This window comes from Schistocerca nitens, chromosome 3, assembly GCF_023898315.1.
Source record: "Schistocerca nitens isolate TAMUIC-IGC-003100 chromosome 3, iqSchNite1.1, whole genome shotgun sequence".
Classification (NCBI taxonomy): domain Eukaryota; kingdom Metazoa; phylum Arthropoda; class Insecta; order Orthoptera; family Acrididae; genus Schistocerca; species Schistocerca nitens.
Genome location: NC_064616.1, coordinates 928,338,658 through 928,358,588, shown reverse-complemented (window position 1 = coordinate 928,358,588; position 19,931 = coordinate 928,338,658). Strand labels below are relative to the sequence as shown.

The 19,931-nt window shown below is 40.1% G+C and overlaps 1 protein-coding gene across 1 annotated transcript in view; it reads left to right on the top strand.

Annotated features, from left to right (window-relative positions):
- LOC126249003 (alkaline phosphatase-like) overlaps nucleotides 1-19,931 on the top strand; it is a 247,755-nt gene that overhangs the window by 187,558 nt on the left and 40,266 nt on the right. The window lies entirely within an intron of this gene.

Sequence of the window (19,931 nt, the reverse complement as noted above, 5' to 3'; positions counted from 1 at the left end):
TATTTCATAATTGACTGGTCATAGTTATTATTCTAATCTGTTAATGTTTACAATCATGGTATTGTAAAGTACCTGTTACTGATAACCTAAAGCTTAAAGAGACACAGTTTTTCCAGCAGGCAGAAAACAGACAACTGCACAACTATAGCAAGCCCTTGCAGTTTGTAAACTGGCTCCACAAAGTAAAGAAACCTTGTAAGTGAAACACGTACATCCTCTCATGAAATACCACAGAAAAAAATTGTATCTAATTTCATTTCTGTTCTCATGACTCTTTAGAGAGAAAAATCTGCAGGCAGATAGGTGAAATGTCAATAAAATGGTGTCTTGTAGATGGCCATAAACAAAGCCCAACATTATGATGATTAAAACAGCAACTGTGTAGAATACCACATAAATGGATGCATTGTGTCTCCATCTCAAGCCACACTACATTATACAAAAAATGAAATCAATGTAGGTAAATGAAAATTTGTATTAATAAATTATGCTCCACTATGTCAGAGAAGAAAACACCTTTAACAGGTGATAATAGCTCAGAAATGGAGGTCAACACATGAATTGAAGAACCAAGAAGCCTTATAAGACTCTGTTATCTTGGACTCATCATCAATTCAAAAGGGTGAAACTGCATCTCTTTGCTACATCATAAGCATTTCTAATCAAAATGTGTGTTTTGTTGAACGTTAATGATTTGCATTTTAGTGACCCGACTTGCAAGAGCAGTTCCCAAAAGGAAGTCGAAGATATATCTGTTCAGTAAGCTAAAAGGAACTGTGGACACTGGAATGTGGAAGAAAGTTAGGAAATAGTTCCTGGATGCAGTCAGGGCAAATCAAACAACTTCAGAAGCACATCTTGCATTGGCAAATCAATGACAGTTATTGCTGTACTGTTGTTTTTAATCTTACCTATTGCCATGTCTGAGGAAATTGTGAATCAAATTACATCAAGTGATGTGTGTGCATCATAAGGAGAACATGGATAGGTGGTAAATAGGTGCCAACCAAACACAACTGTCCTTTCTCTATATGGAGGTGACTAACTGCCTTATCAGCTGCTAGTGATAGAATGCCAGGTACAGGTATCATTATGTATATCATTTTGCAACATTAAACTGAAAGTTATCCTACACAATACTTTAAATAACATTTATCTTAACGAAATTAAACAGATTCATGTTTTGTGGATTTGGGGGCGCTGTGATGCCTCTCGTAAAACTAGGAACGCTTTCTATATCTCCAAGTAATTATTGCAGTGTTACTTTATATCCAGGGAAAGGCTACAGTGAAAGTTGAAATATTTTTTCTCTTATTCAGTTTAATTAAAGAAGTATTAATTACATCCCAGTGGTTTCTACTGTATTCCCTGTGCCATTGAACCACAATTTGCCATGTGTGAGCAATGGAAAATGTACAAAAAAAAAAAAAAAAAAAAAAAAACCTCAATACCGTACTTGGACGACGCACAAACCAGAGTTGATGGCTATCCCAAATACAGAAGACGGTCACCCAAAAATGGTGGCTTCGCAGCAAAAAGATGAACATGTGGCAGTAATCGACTGGAAATAGATAATCAGAGGGTAGTACCTTATAACACACTACTTTCCAGAATGTTCCAAGCACACATAAACTTAGAATACTGAACTTCAATGAAATCCCTCAAATATGTCCATAAGTATGTGAAAAATGGCAGTGACATGGCAGTATTTGAAGTAGCCAAAGACAGTGAACAACAAAACAGGAATGACAATATCCTCATGTATCAAACAGGGAGATACATCAACAGTAACTAAGCAGCATGGCAGAGTTCAGTTTTCCTATGTGTGAATGCAAACCAGCTGTGCAACATCTAGCAGTACATTTGGAGAATGGACTAGCAGTACATTTAGAGAATGGATAGAGAGTTTACTTCACAAAAGACACTGCCAGAAAAATTGTGAGTGAACCACCTCAGAACACAACATTAACAGCTTTTTACCAATTGTGCCAAATGGGTTCATTCACAAACAAAGTTACTATATGTTGATTGAATTCCTGTAGAAGATCATTCAGGAATCATGGAAACTGGCACATTAGGCCTAGAATACACCATACATCCGAACAATGCTGGATGTTTCTATCTCCAGATGTCACTACACGAAATACAGGGACCAACAAGTTTCACAGACCTCAAGACTGTTGATGCTTACCTATGCCAGATGTACAGAGAAGCATGCCAATGCTTAAGACTTCTGGAAAACAACAGCCACTGGGAATTAACATCAGAAGAAGCCTCACTCACAGCCTCAGTTGAGCAAATGAGAGACTTATTCACCCTTATTCTAACAACATGTAGCCTGTTCAATCCAAAAAAAATCTATGGGACTTCTTCAAAGAGAGTATGAGTGCTGACATATTGTACCAAATCTGACAAGTTCATCTTGAACTGACCATTGAATTCAATGATGACGCCTTCAGTAAAACACTCATTCACCTAGAAGATAAATGTTTAGCAACAAACAACCAGACCTTAGTACAACTTAGGATGCAAGCACCATGTAAAGATGCTATCAGTGTGTTAAGCTTCAAAATTACAAAGGAAAAGAGCAACATCAATGAAGTACTTCAATACATTGCTCACAACAAACCACTCCTCAATGACAATCAGAAGGAAATTTTCAACATTATCATGGGCTGGATCAACAACAACAACAAAGGTGGAATTATTTACTGGAATGACCAGGCATCACTGGGAAAACGTTTCTAATAAATCTGTTCCTGGTGGAAGTGTTCATTGTACATCAGCATGGCAAGTAGTAAGGTACTGTAAAGATAATTCATTTTTTACAGATTTATGTAACTATTTTTCTGAAAATACAAGTAAGTATTAAGATATCAATAGCAAATAAATAACAGATATTTAATATAACTCAGGAATCAGGAGCTTATTTCAAACTAGCAGCTTTCATTCTAATTTACAAAGTTAAATGCAAGAGGGAACCCAAAGTCTGCTGAAGAGTATTCCCATTACAATTAGATGAAACAAGTACATATGCAGAGGCGGTATGTGAATAGTGTGTGGAAGGGAAGGAGGTATATGTTTTTATTAGATGCAGGGGCACAGCTGACAGTAGCCAGTAGAGACCTGCTGGGTCAGAAGTGATGGAACCCACCACATTTTTCATCTTCTGGGGTGGGGATAATGATATAAGGCAATTGGGGTCAGTGGAAGTAAATCTTTGGGTAGAGGAAGTCAGTTTTAAGCAGTGTGTGAAAGTACGAGGTGCATTCAAGTTCTAAGGCCTCCGATTTTTTTTCTCCGGACTGGAAAGAGATAGAAACATGCGCATTGTTTTAAAATGAAGCTGCGTTCATTGTCAGTACGTCCCAGAGATGGCAGCACCGTATGGCAGATGGAATTTTACCGCCAGAGGCGAGAATGAGAACTGTTTTAAATACTTAAAATGGCGACGTTTTCCTTACTTGAACAGCGTGCAATCATTCATTTTCTGAATTTGCGTGGTGTGAAACCAATTGAAATTCATCGACAGTTGAAGGAGACATGTGGTGATGGAGTTATGGATGTGTCGAAAGTGCATTCGTGGTTGCGACAGTTTAATGAAGGCAGAACATCGCGTGACAACAAACCGGGCTCGCACAAGCCGGTCTGACGATACGATCGAGAAAGTGGAGAGAATTGTTTTGGGGGATCGCCGAATGACTGTTGAACAGATCGCCTCCAGAGTTGGCATTTCTGTGGTTTCTGTGCACACAATCCTGCATGACGACCTGAAAATGCGAAAAGTGTCATCCAGGTGGGTGCCACGAATGCTGACGGACGACCACACGGCTGCCCGTGTGGCATGTTGCCAAGCAATGTTGATGCGCAACGGCAGCACAGATGGGACTTTCTTTTCGACGGTTGTGACAATAGATGAGACGTGGATGCCATTTTTCAATCCAAAAACAAAGCGCCAGTCAGCTCAATGGAAGCACACAGATTCACCGCCACCAAAAACATTTCGGGTAACCGCCAGTGCTGAAAAAATGATGGTATCCATGTTCTGGGACAACGAGGGCGTAATCCTCACCCATTGCATTCCAAAGGGCACTACGGTAACAGGTGCATCCTACGAAAATGTTTTGAACAACAAATTCGTTCCTGCACTGCAAGAAAAACGTCCGGGAAGGGCTGCGCGTGTGCTGTTTCACCGAGACAACGCACCCGCACATCGAGCTAACGTTACGCAACAGTTTCTTCGTTATAACAACTTTGAAGTGATTCCTCATGCTCCCTACTCACCTGACCTGGCTCCTAGTGACTTTTGGCTTTTTCCAACAATGAAAGACACTCTCCGTGGCCGCACATTCACCAGCCGTGCTGCTATTGCCTCAGTGATTTTCCAGTGGTCAAAACAGACTCCTAAAGAAGCCTTCGCCGCTGCCATGGAATCGTGGCGTCAGCGTTGTGAAAAATGTGTACGTCTGCAGGGCGATTACGTCGAGAAGTAACGCCAGTTCCATCGATTTCGGGTGAGAAATTAATTAGAAAAAAAATTGGAGGCCTTAGAACTTGAATGCACCTCGTAGTGCCTCATGTAAGGGCCATAGCATGATCATACCATAATTGGCCTTTGGCAGCATCTCATAGTTTGTAGTGGGAAGACATTCCAGCTAGGGGAAGCTGTCATAAGGTGCATACAGTATGGAGCCAGACTTAAACAGTTGATATGTTAAGCATAATAGAACTGCTGGAAGAGAATGATGTATTAGATTCAGTGAGCTGTTTGATTTAAAGGAGCATTGTATGCATATGGAATAAGGATGGCTGGAAGGTAGTACTTGTCAATATTGACAATTTTGGTGCCAAAGTAGTAAAGTTGACAAGAGGATGTTCATAATGAGATTGGGCATTCCAGAGGGGGAGGATTGCTGCATGGAAGGTGTAAGCCATAAACAGCCACAGGTCACCAATAAGATAGCATCACATAACAAGGTGGAGCATGTAAAGGGAGTAGAGATAACTCAGATGAAGAAGTTATTGGTAGAATTTGAGGATTTGTTTTACCTGCAATTCCTGTTACGCAACACAGAATTGTGACAGGGTGTGAAGCACTGATGTAGTGCAAACCATACAAAATACCACAGTATGTGGAATTGATTCTGGAGTATTTTATTAACCAACAGTTGGTTGATGGGGGCAACAGAAGAGAGTAATACTCCAAGTGGAGCAGGAGCTGTGACTGTGCCAAAAAGTTTATGGACAGTTCCAAGAAGTACAGATTTTGCAGTGATTATGCCATCTTAGTAGTAGGCTGTAACAGATGCATGCCCCATACTCAACATCACAGACACCATTGGTAACTTAGGGCAGTGCTGGCACTTCTCTACCATGGATCTGAGAAGTGGATACAATCAGTTGGACGTGGTTCCAGATGACTGACTAAAGACAACTGTCTCGTTACTCTGGGGTCATTACCAGTATCACAGCCAGCCGCGGTGGTCTAGCGGTTCTAGGCGCTCCGGTCGCAGGTTCGAATCCTGCCTCGGGCACGGATGTGTGTGATGTCCTTAGGTTAGTTAGGTTTAAGTAGTTCTAAGTTCTAGGGGACTGATGACCACAGATGTTAAGTCCCATAGTGCTCAGAGCCATTTGAACCAGTATCACACGGACTGTTCAGGCTGAAGAATGCTCCTGCATTGTTTCAGCATTTGTTGGATGGTGTGTTAGAGAGGCTGAAGCATTGCCAGTATCTATTTTACCTGCACAATATAACTGTGTTCTCAAGGGACATGGAAGAACATAGACAACCTTTGAGAGAAGTACTGAAGAGGTTGCAGGCTGCACACCTGATGTTTAGTGGAGAAGCGTCATTTTGTGTTATAGGAAACAAACTACTTAGGGCACATGGCTAACAAAGATGGGATGAGAACAGATCCAAGACTGGTACAGGCAGTACAAGATTTTCCAGTGCCAAAGATGAGTAAAACACTACAGCCATTTTTGAGACTCTCGAACTATTATAGGAAGTTTGTGAGGGGGGGGGGGGTTCACTGATGTAGCACAAGCACCCATGAAATTATGGGAAAATAATACAAAATTTGTGTGGATGGAGTAATGTCAGGGAATATTTGAAGAGCTGAAGAGATTTTTGATGTTGAGTCCAGCGTTGATGTCCCTTGATTTCCAGAGAGAGTTTATATTCACCTGCAACACATCTAATCATGGTCTTAGGTGTGTTTTGAGTCAGATCAATCGTGAGGAACACCCTGCTGTTTTTGCACTGAAATAACTTAACAGTCTTGAGAGAAACTATCTGATCACATAGAGGGAATTGCTTAGCCCCATATATGGAGTGACTTACTTTGGATGTCACCTTTATGAGAAGTAGTTTAATGTTGTGACTAATCATGGTGTTCTGAAATAGTTGTTAGGATTGAAGGGCCATCCGGCAGACTAAAGAGATGGGCATTAACACTTGTTGAATTTGACTAAGAAGTTGTCCATGCAAGAAAGATGAAAATTCAGACAGATTAAGCAGGAAAGCAGCAGTGGTACAAGTACTGGGTCAGTGCTTTGAGGAATGGCAAGCAGTCACTGAAAGTGACTGCAAGCAATACAGGATTTAACAGAAGTTCAGGATATGTGACAGTCTGCTGTGCAAGGTAACAAGGCTAGGATCATGAGCAGCAGTATAGGCTAAGCTGAAGGAAGAAGTTCTAAGGGAAGTGAATGATCATGTGTTGTCTGGTCATGGAGAATGCAGAGCAATGAACCAAAGGGTAGCAGAGAAGTATCGGTTGAAAGGAAGAACAAGAGATGTGTATCATTATGTGAAGAATTGTCTACAGTGTGCACATAACTTAGACTTGTATTGTGAGTACCATTACAGAGACTACCAGAAGCTTTAAAACTGTTTCAGATGATTGGGTTGGGTTGGATGTGTTAGGACCATTCAACCGGTCTCCAGTGGGGAGTTGTTTTGTACTGACAATTATTGATCATTTCTCTCAGTATGTCTAGGTAGTACATGCTGAATCAGCAGACAGTTACAGATGATGGTCAATAGGTGGATACTGAAGTCTGCAGTACCAGGAACGATGATTACAGATCAGGGTCCAAACTTCATGTTGGGCTTGATGAAGATATTATATCATTTATTATGTGTGAAGATATTAAGAACTAGTCCACCTCATCCTCAGTCAAATGAAAGTTTGGAATGACTGCATTGGATGATTGGGAGGATGCTGAGTTACTATGTGAATGACTGGGACATGTCTCTTTTGTTTGTAGTGTGTGCATACAGTTCAAAGGTCCACACCAGTACAGTGTTGTCACCATAAGAAGTGGTATATGGAAGAAGAATTCCATCATAATTTTGTATGATTAAGGTAAAAAGAAGCAAGGACAGAGAGACAGCCGGTGAATTCATGTGAACAATCAGAGAGGTATGGAAGGGAGTACAGAGGGTGGGCACCACGGCTTTGGAGAGATGTGAGGAAGCATACAAATGCATGGGAAGCTTACTGTAGTATAGAGTTGGTAGTGGGTGATGTTGTCTAGCCCTTATACACTGAAAGGCAAGATGAACAAAATTGTGATGAGGTGCCAAGGTCCTTATCAAGTTATAGAAACCACATCACCATTAACAGTGAGCTAAAGTTGCTGACAAGGTTGAAAATAGTGTGTGTTGGACAGCTACAATTATTCAGAGGTGCTCTGGAGTGGATCCCAGGGATAGTAAGAGTGGAAGCAGACGCAAAAGCAGGATGGAGGAAGCGGAAGGGTACACAGGAAAGTGTGAGTCAGCCCTTGCAAGAAGTACCACATGCACATTGTGATCAAGGAAGTAGCATATGTATTTTTATTGTGTTTATTAATGTTTATTTAGAATATTATGTGCAGGACACTAGGAGTAGTATGTTAAAGGTAACTGCATGAATTTTGTAACGGAATAAGGATTCTTTAGTTTTACTTTTGTGAATGATTCTGACCAGTGGCAGCAAACTTCTTAGTGGGAAGTGAAAATGAATCAGGCATGATTATATATGTTGGTTAGGGGTTATGTGCTGGTGGGAACAGTGTGTTGGTTGGTTGATTTTGGGGAGGGGACCAAACAAAAAGGTCATCGGTCCCTTAGGATTAGGGAAGGATGGGGAAGGAAACTGGCCATGCCCTTTCAAAGGAATCATCCCAGAATAACCCTGAAGTGATTTAGGGATACAATGAAAAACCTAAATCAGGATGGTCGGACATTGGTTTGAAACGTCGTCCTCCTGAATGTGAGTCCAGTGCCCTAACATCTGTGCCACCTCACTAAGTTGTTGGTTAAGATACTGGTGTTTGGAAGACATGTAAATTTTAAGTGCTACACCATACACTCCTACTTGGTGAAATTAGGAACCATAGGAAAATTTGTGCAGGTGATTTGTTGCTGATGTCTGAAGGAGGAGACAGTCATGGAGTGATAACAGAGAAAGAGCCATGACAATGCCAGAGGGGGAAAGTTACAGTATATCCAGCTTGTGTGATTCAGATGAGCTTAAACACATGCACAGTACAGTTTTTCATGGGCAGAGCAGGGGGTCAGCATTGTATGATGGATATCGTGGAACCTAGGCCATATTTCCAGCAAGAATGTCTGCATTGGATTTATTCTGTATATTACAGCGTATTAGCAGGCCAACGTTCCATTTACTAGTCACGATGACAAGAGTTACTCATGTGAGCATAGCACAGCTGCAGCTGTACTGGTTGAGCAAGCCACTAAAGATACTGAACTTTTCTGAACTATATGTGGAATCCATACCTGATCCATTCCCTGAACCAATAAATACCCACCCAAGATGGGTGAATCTCTGGGTGGCAGTTAATACATCACTTTAAACAATATTGGGAAGGGCAATGAGGACCGTGTCAAGACACCTAGTGCTCTAGCGATTAACTGTGCTTTGCACAGCCTTCATTTATTTAAGATGGAGAGCTGCCCAGCAGACTGATCTACCAGTAAAATATATCCCAGTAGATTGGATTCCTACAGTGTGAAATTCCACCCCCAGACTTGGTGCCACGGTGCGGTGGGCCTGCTAGTCCATTCCAGCAGCAGTTGGATTCCTGCTAGGAAGCAGCAGGTTGTGCCCTGGGCACAGCAGCCACCCACTGACAATGCAATAGGTGCTTCTCTTGCTGTTTCCCTTGGCTGCCTGGGTGCAGTAACTCATCAGAGAGGGGCTATCTCCACAAGATTCCAGTATTCATCACTGATGTCAGTGCCCACCTAACATAGCTGCGGGCCCAGCACCGAGTGCAGATGTCAGCACAGCAGGGTGTTGTAGACAGCTGGGCAGACACTAGCCACCAGCTGGCACCTACTGGTCCACTCCTGTGTGGCAGGGGCATGATTGCCTCCCCACCATGCTGCAGAATCAATGTTTCCATTGGAAATTAAGTTTTAAATTTGACAGACACTTCTTCCTGGGCCTCATCAGCCAGCCATCCTGTTTCATCCCACAGCCACTCAGCCTTCTACCAACAAATCTGCCTCATGCCAGTCATGGGGTCATGTATAATGCAATTTTGACTCATCACTCATCCCAGAAAGTTAGCCATTTTGTAACATTTTATTTTGCTGTATTATGGTAGTATATTTTGGAGTATTTCAACCAACCTCATTGCTCAGAATTTTATACAAGGGCACTGTAGACCAAATTTTTAAAAATCCATATACTTTAAATGATTTGGTAACTGTTTTTAAACATAAGCTATTGCAAAGTGATAAATCAGTAAAGTTGATTTTGCTTTTGAATTACTTTATCAATAGCATTCAAAGTGGTACAACCATATGAATCTTATAGTGAGAAAGGCATATGACATACAAAGATTTATTGGGACAGTTCTGGTGCACCATAGCATATATGCAGATACTCATGAGGGAACTAAAGTGAAACATATCATGCAATTCTGTATATGAGTACTGCTCATCGATCTGCTTCTATATCAGTTTGATGTGACTAAAGAAATTAATCATTTCCACTGAAAAGCAGTGAAGTTTATGGAAGGCTTATCTGATTGCTATGAGTGTGTTGCACAAATCATTAGTAAATTTCAATAGAATACTCTACAAGTAAGGCGTCCACAGCTCATGGTCTTGCGGTTGTGTTCTCGCTTCCCAAGCACGGGGTCCCGCCCCACAATCCAAACATCATCATCATCTACAAGTAAGGCATTTTTCAACATATGAAATCCATTATTCATCAAAGAGTCTTCCCCCCTACAGATTTTCGTGTTCAGAAGTTGTAATTATAGATTTAGAAAAATTTAGTCATTAAAGAAGAATAAAAGCAATTGTTATTGTCATGCAATGAATGGACTGAGAGCAGACAATTACTATTATTGTGCCTGATCTGTCTGACTCTTAATAAAATTAATATTCAAACATAGCTATGTGAAAAACACATTCCAACAATAAGGAAGGTGTTGACACAATTGCTTCATTAGTGAACATTTTTCTGAATTATCACAGTTGAAAATAAAAGTATAAGTATTCCTAAAATTGACAGCTGTTCACTTCTTTACCTACGTAAAGTGAACCAACAAAAGAGCATTTAAGAAAGGATTCATAAGTACAAATGTTTCAGAAGATTAATTATCTGAATCAAACTGATTGAAGTCACTCCATTACTTTTGATTAATTAGTTTGTAGGTTCAGGCCAGTAACAGTTTAATTTGTTTATGTTTTTTTTTAATAAACACACACACACACACACACACACAGTGTAGGTCTTACATAATTACTAGTATCTGAGTGTTGCAGCAACAATAAAGAAAGAATTCAATTTCATGGTAAATGTGCACCTGACGAATCACTTTTATTCTGAAATTTTCGTTCTATTTGTAGTGATTTCATGGTACCCCATCCTTCATGTTCTTCTTTTATTTTTCTCTGGTTGCATGAGGTTAAGTTATCCAAAGCTACTCTTTGTGGAACAAGACACTATGTAGTTCACAGATTACTGATAAGTAAAATAAGAAAAAAATTAGATAATTTAAAACAAATTACAAAAACAAACAAGATGTCTAGTATTGTATGCAGGGTGACCCAAAAATAGTGTGACAAACTTAAAAGGGTTGTAGAGTGTGTTTCAAGGAACAAACCAAGGGTAGGTGCTCATTTCCAGAAAGCTCATCCAATGATGCTATGGAGCATCGAAGTTATAGGCTCCAGTGTCTACCACTAGGCTACCTCTTCAGCAGCTAACATGACTTTATACACTGATAGGTTGTAGATGGAACGTCTCACAATGTTGTTTGTTATTCAGTGATTACAATTTTTTGCCATTGTAATCAGTAGAGAAGATGGAGCTAGCTGTTGCAAAGAAACGTCTTGTCTTCTATGAATGCGATGCTCTCTTGCCTCGGTGGATGATAGTTTTGGACACATACACGGTTTTTTTTTCTCTTGGAATCCTCTAAAATTTTCAGTGTCTTTTGGTATACAGGGGAAAAATAAACCTCAGATGGAAACCCATGTCTGAAACCATCATCCACCAAGGCAACAGAGCATCACAAGGCCTGTCTATGCAACAGCTAGCTCCATCTTCTCCACTAACAATCATGGCAATCAGATGAAATCAATGAATAACAAACAACATTGCAAGATGTTCCGCTTTTGGTCCATCAGTATACAAAGTCACGTTCATTACTGAAGGGATAGCCTAGTGGCAGGTGCCAGCATCTATAACTTTGATGCTCTGTAGCATCACTGGATGATATTTCCAGACATGGGTTCCTATCCTTTATTTGTTCCTCAAGACACCCCCTACAACTTCTCAAAGTTTGTTGTAACATTTTCAGACATACTGTATACAGCTAATAAACAAATTGCAGAAAAAGACTTTAGCCTGCTGTGAGGAACCATTCGACAGGATAAACAGAGTATATACAAGGAAGTTTTTCAACTTATATTGGAAATCTGGGGTTTTACAATTGCACATTTCATTCCAGTGGGAACATGCAGAACATGGCACCCCTTTCATGGTTGGGAGGTGTTGTCCAAGTGAAAATCAGTTTTCTGTATAGCATTCTTCTCAGTTGTTCTGCTGGATTCGAAGATCAGTGTAACAAACTATTTAGGTGGTCCAAATGGCCACTTTCTACAGATGAAACGTCATTGTTTTGTCATCTCAAACTGATGTGAACATCAGAGAATGCCACCTTGTATAAGCTACAGAAAATCATGTGCCAAAAGATGTCAGTGCTACTGCCAATGTAACACATAAATACAGAGTCACCACAGTAGTTGCTGGCAAGACTATACTGTGTGGGAAGGGGCCATTGTGGACAGAGGAGAAACAAACAATTTCAATTAATTGGCTGAAAATCCTTTGGGGTTGTCCAGCCAAGGATACTATACAAGACTTTCTTTAGCTGCTGGCATTACCATTACCAAAAAGTGCCATCAAAATCTCATGGCATACTGTCCAAAGTGCACTGTGTTTTGACACAGATTAGTGAAGGACCTTGCTTAAATTTTAAAACTAGTCTCTTCAGCACCTTCTGAAAATCTCTGTGCAATGCATGGCAAAGGATACTTTTCACTGTACCCTATTTAGGATTTCATTCCATTTCATTTGCATATGGAGTTCAGGATGAAAGATTGCTTAAAAGCCTCTATGCATACTGTAATTAATCTAACCTCTTCTTTGCAGCTTCTGTTGGAGAAATACATAGGAGATTGTACTATATTCCTTGATTTATCATTTAATACTGGTTCTTAACACTCTGTAAGTATCCTTTTCCAAGGTAGATGACATCTGTCTTCAAGAATTTTCCAGTTCCTTTGTTTTCATTTATTTATTTTCTGATATATATGAGTCAAACAAATATGTGGCCATTCATGCTGCCATTCTTTGTGCATGGTAAATATTCTGATGGGAAAAATAATCTGCAAAACTTATTTGTATCCAACAATTTTATCTCAGGAATTAACTTTCCAAGACTGGTGGATAAATACGGTAGGTCTCTACTTGATAATGTTTGCTTTAATGAAGCTCAAAGCAAGAGAATAATGATACACCCAGTAGCAAATGCCCTTCCTGGTTACAATGCACAGTTATTAAGGATAAATAGGATAGTGCCTTACAGCATAGATTCTAGTCAGTGGATATTGATTATAGTAATTAATGGCCTTAGGACAAACATTTCTAAACATAGTTTACAAGAGATGGCCTGGGACAATATTTATAATAAGCCAAATGCTGACTTAAAATTTAATGTATCTCATGATAAATTCGTATCATTTGAAGCTATCTTTCCACATAAACTAATCAGAAATGACACTAAACAGCCACAAAAAACTCCATGGATCACTAGAGGGATTAAAGTACCTTGTGAAAGGAAAAATTAAATGAATCTGTTGGAAAGAACAAGTACAGATCCTGCAGTAGTTGTACACTACAAAAACTACTAAACATTACTAAGAAAAGCTTTTAAAATATTAAGAAATACAGATATAATGTCAGAAATCAGTAATTCCCACAACATACTTAAGTCTTTATAGAATCTAATGAAATGAGATTCAGGACAACAAGCCACAAAACAGGATGACGTCATTATTGATGTAAACAAAAGAGCTGTAAATGATTAGTTGCAAGTATGTTTAATAACAATTTCTTAAATATAGTAGAAAATACAGAGGCATGTAGTTCAAGAGAAAAATCAGAGCAATATATTAAAGAAGAAACTCACATTAATTTCCATCATGCCAATGTTTCACCCGCTCCTCCTTCAAAAGTTAAGAAAATTATATATTCTATCAAAAATAAAAACACATCAAGATTTGATGGTGTTTCCAACACTATGCTAAAGACTTTTTGATGCACTACTAACTCATGGTACTTTTCCAGAGATTAAAATATTCCATTGTTAAATCCCAATACAAGAAAGGTTTTAGGAGAGATATCAACGAATACCAATCTGCTTCAGTGCAAACATCACTTTCCAAAAGTTTCCAGATGGTGATGTATTCTATAACAGTAACCCACCTGAGCAACAGTAATATCCTCATAAAATAACAGTTTGAATTTCGGAAGAGCTGTTCAACTGAGAATGCCATTTACACATTCACCCACCAATTTTACAGGCACTAAATCACAAAACAACACTAGTGGGTAATTTCTGTGACCTATTCAAGGCATCTGACTTGTGAATCACGTTACTGTCATAGATCAGGTGTGGGCAACCTTTGGTGACCCACAGGCCTGATTCACATTCTTATTTAAAATCGCAGACTGCCTCAACTTGTGACATGATAGCAGCGCTTCTGGCACGTGAAGTCAAAGCTACAGTGTCTGTGGCATTAATGTTTATGGGATAATGGACAAATGTGAATGGCATCTCTTTTCTAATATGCCTTGTGAACAAATTATGCCTCAAAACACATATTTTGAAAGAATATTTATTTCATATTCACCCCATATTCAGATGTTTACATTTATTACACCATTCCTTTACTTACAATGTTTTACAATAGCTGTCTCAAAAACTTCAGTTGCAAAATCCTGCAACACCATCAGTAAAGAAACAATGTTCATGGCTCATAAATAAATGTAAACATCTGAAGATAGAATGCCAGACATCTTGGAATGTTATCATGGAAGAATAAACACCCATAAAGTAACTGGTTGTGGCTAATTCTTTATAATTTACCTCCATTATCAATGATTGCAGTGTTCTAATATGTCTACAGTGGACAAGATTTATTCACTAATATTATCCAGTCAACAAACAATTAGTAGTTCGTTTGTGATTTTTGACCACAAGCAGGCAATTCGGTGTTTGAAATCTAATATGTGAATATCCACAATCATTATTACCAGGTATTTTTTAAATATTTGTCCAAAAATACTTTTGATGACTGACCACAGAAGTATCTGAAAATACACTCTGCGAGGAAAAGGGGGGGGGGGGGAGAGGATAACAATGTGAACACCTCACACTCTGTCTCCAAGATTCAGGGCTGATCCAATTGGTGGATCACTGGTTGCCCACCCATTTCCTAGATAAACCGAGCAAAAGGATTATGTCATGTCCAACTAAAGCAATGCAGAATGTTGTATTTAATAACCCAATATGATCACTTATGGAATTCCACAACTACTGCTTCTCACATATGTAAACCATCTTCCATCTTATATCAAATAATCAGTATTAGTTCTTTTTACAGATGACACTAGTTTTAAAATTGATCCAAACATATACAGGGTGGTCCATTGATCGTGACTGGGCCAAATATCTCATGAAATAAGCGTCAAATGAAAACACTACAAAGAACAAAATTTGTCTAGCTTGAAGGGGGAAACCAGATGGCGCTATAGTTGACCCGCTAGATGTTGCTGTCATAGGTCTAACGGATATCAACTGCATTTTTTTAAATAGTAACCCCCATTTTTATTACATATTCGTGTAGTACATAAAGAAATATGAATGTTTTAGTTGGACCACTTTTTTCGCTTTGTGATAGATGGTGCTGTAATAGTCACCAACATAGGGCTCACAATTTAGATGAACAGTTGGTACCAGGTAGGTTTTTTAAATTAAAATGCAGAACGTAGGTACATTTGAACATTTTATTTCGGTTGTTCCAATGTGGTGCATGTACCTTTGTGAACTTATAATTTCTGAGAACGCATGCTGTTACAGCGTTATTACCTGTAACTACCACATAAATGCAATAAATGCTCAAAATGATGTCCGTCAACCTCAATGCATTTGGCAATACGTGTAACGACATTCCTCTCAACAGCGAATAGTTCGCCTTCCGTAATGTTCACACATGCATTGACAGTGCACTGATGCATGTTGTCAGGCATTGTCAGTGGATGATGATAGCAAATATCCTTCAACTTTCCACACAGAAAGAAATCCGGGGACGTCAGATCCAGTGAACGTGTGGGCCACGGTATGCTGCTTCAACGACCAATCCACCTGTCATGAAATATGCTATTCAATAGCGCTTCAACCGCATGCGAGCTATGTGCCAGACATCCATCATGTTGGAAGTACATCGCCATTCTGTCATGCAGTGAAACATCTTGTAGTAACATCGGTAGAACATTACATAGGAAATCAGCATACATTGCACCATTTAGATTACCATCGATAAAATGTGGGCCAATTATACTTCCTCCCATAATGCCCGCACTATACATTAACCCGCCAAGGTTGCTGATGTTCCACTTGTTGCAGCCATCGCCGATTTTCTGTTGCCCAATGCCGGTTTACGCTACTACTGTTGGTGAATGACGCTTCGTCGCTAAATAGAATCTGTTATCACCCCGTAATTTCTTTTGTGCCCAGTGGCAGAACTGTACACAATGTTAAAAGTCGTTGCCATGCAATTACTGTTGCATAGAAATATGGTACAGGTGCAGTCGATGTTGATGTAGCATTCTCAACACTGACGTTTTTGAGATTCCAGATTCTCGTGCAATTTGTCTGCTGCTGATGTGCGGATTAGCCGAAACAGCAGCTAAAACACCTAATTGGGCGTCATCATTTGTTGCAGGCCTTGGTTGACGTTTCACATGTGGCTGAACACTTCCTGTTTCCTTAAATAATGTAACTATCCAGCGAACGGTCCAGACACTTGGATGATGTCATCCTGGATACCGATCAGCATACATAGCACATGCCCGTTGGGCATTTTGATCACAATAGCCATGCATCAACACAAAATCGACCTTTTCCACGATTGGTAAAGGGTCCATTTTAACACGGGTAATGTATCATGAAGTAAATACTGTCCGCTGGCGGAATGTTACGTGCTACCGTATGGACACCTACAAATTTTCTGATTTCCACCCTACTCATTATTTCCTCACCATCTGCTACACTTATTATTGATGTAGTACCTCTCGATGTGCAGAAATGAATATATTGCCTCAAGACGTGATATCTGAAGCCTTTCAGTTACATCAGGCAGAAATTAAAATGTTCTCCTTCATGTGCTTGAGGAATTCCATCTCTACTAACATTCTGAAAATATTAAAAAGTCAGTATTTTCCATTAATTGACCAAATGAGTGCGGTGGTATTGAGCTACAAGATTTAAGGTATCAAAGTCCTCTTTTACTCTAAGTCATAAACAGTTTTACCTCCTAATGCCTGACTACCAGTCCTTGCTGTATCTGCAGTTAGGGAACATTCCCATACAACATGATCTGGTGTACCAATGTTGCCACATAATCACAACTGGCTGTTGCTCTCTTACAAATTCTATTAAGGTATGTGGGGGGATGACCCTCGTCCAAAAAGGCAATTGACCAGTGCCTTGCTTGCCTCAAGATGTATTATCTGAAGCCTTTCAATTACATCAGGAAGAAATTAAAATGTTCTCCTTCATGTGCTTGAGGAATTCCATCTCTACTAACATTCTGAAAATATTAAATTCTTTATTACTAGCAAATTTTCTGCCAGCTTTCCAAGAATATTGTGTATTTTTTCATGTTGTTTCTTCTTCAAACAATAGATGGCAGCCTTTTCCTTATTTGTACATCTAGGGAACATGGAGTTATTAATACAGTTAGGACATCTGTATCTGTGGCACTGATGTCTTCACAGGATTGTAGCAGAATTTCTAGCAGTATTTCTCGCCAAGGGCATCCATACCTACAGATATGGGATGGGGGAAGAGGGTTCATGACCTCCCCCTAGTTCCCAAGAAACAGGAAAAATGTGGTATAATCAGGTATTTTTCTTTCAAAAAAATGATTTAAAAGTTAGTGTTACACATGTTTTCAACATGGTGAAATGTAAAAAAATTTATGGTACTTACAAGTCACCACTCATCTTCCAAAATATTAAAATTCACCATACACCCAGATCCAACTCCCCCCCCCCCTCCCCCTCAAACACTAGCACTATAGCCCACAGTTGCAGTTAATATAGTCTCATGGTACAGTCTAATTACATTCAAGGGCAAACAAAGCCTACTGTATCCCATATTGATGATTTTATTCATTATACAACTTCCTTTTCTTGTTACAAATTCTATGTGGACCTTGAAAGTCCAGGGTTCGTCCAGCAGCTTGCCTAAATACCTGTTGGTGGTATGCTTTGGCATTATCTTTCTAATTTACTGTAATTGGTGGGTTCCCAATAAGTCTTCCTTTAAGTAAAAAATATGTCAATTTTTAACTTCCATCTGCTGGTGCCATTCATGCACAATGCAGGTTTCAATTCTCCCATGGAGACGATCATAGAGGTGCTGAATGTAGTCTTGCGGAATGGCTTGCCACGCAATTTCCACCTGGTGCCTCAGGTGGGCCAGAGTTCGTGCCGGATGTGCAGTCCACGCAAGATGATGTTTCATCCGGTCCCAAATATGTTCAGTGGGGGACAGATCCAGGGATCGTGGCCAGGGTAGTTCACGTACACCTTCAAGAGTGCATTGGGTGGCACGGGATACATGTGGACATGCATTTTCCTGTTGGAAAACCACATAACCTTGCTGGTCCATGAACGGTAGCATGATGGGTTGGGTGATGGTCTGAATGTACCGTGCACTGTTCAACGTTTCCTCGACAATCACCAGCGAAGTTTGGCCAGTGTAGGATATTGCTCCCCACACCATGATTCTGGGTGTCAGCTCTTTGTGCCTCTGTTATATACAATCCTGATTTTGTTGCTCACCTGCATGATGGCACTCACATGTATGACCATCATTGGCACCAAGGCAGAAGTAACTCTCATCACTGAAGATGATGTGTCTCCATTCGTCCTTCCATAAACACCTAACGTGACACCACTGGAGGCTGGCTAAACAATGTTGAGGCATGAGTGGAAGATGCCCTCACAGTATGCAGGCCATAGCCCTGCTTCATGGAGACGGCTGTGGTTGGTTCTTGGTGGTACTCCTGGAGCAATGGTGTCCCTAAGTTGTCAAGTGATGGTGCATTCCAGTATGGCACTTTGTAGAATGTGACAGTCTTGGCGTGCATTTGTGTGTCAATGCTTTCTGGAATCAGGTGGATGGGCATGCACCTTCTACTGACCACTGGCGACAACATCGATGCACTGTGGAGACCTCACACTGCATGTGTTGCGCAATTCTGCTGTACGTCCACCAGGCCACCCACAGGCCCACTATAAGCCCTCGCTCAGACTCCGTCAGTTGCACGAACGATTCACGTACACACTGTAGTGGCATGCTAACAATGTTGCAGACACAGGTAGAGCTCTGTATGCCATGACAAACTGGCTAACACTGTCTCTGGCAGTGACCAACTGCTGCGCATCTAACAACATTCCAGGCCAATAACGCAGTTCCTGGTGTGTCCGCAGAGCTGTGCATTTGATCATCGCATGCACCACTCTCATATAGTGTCCAGTGCAAGTATGGTGGGTCTTATTCACTTGCGTCAATGTGATCATTTTTCATTTTCCAGGAGTGTAGATAGGACATACTATGTTTGCAGAAAAATGGATGCCTCAAAACATGTATCAGAGAATATCAAACTATGACACACTAGTCAGACTGTTAGTCCTCTATTTATCAGAGTGCTTATCCCTAATCAAGAAGACTCCAATAAGAATCCTCTAATTACAATAAAAGAAATTCCTGTGCAAAATAGTGGGACCAGGGATCCTACTAGTTGGGAGGGGATGGTACAAACCTAATAGTGAACTCTACCAACAACAAAAAGCCTCTCTGATGCCTGCTTCATATTAGACAAGACTTAATAACCAACAGAGGTGACCACCATTTAGCTGTTGAAAGCAGACCTTTCCTAACATCCCTTACAAAAGTTAACTCCAATAAGACCAGGAAATAGTCTGAGGAATGCAAGATAGAATTCAACAGGAAAATGAGGAAATACTGGGCTAATAGAAAAAATTAAACTTCAAGAAGAACACCAGAATGGTACAAATCAGTGCAGCAGAACACAAGCA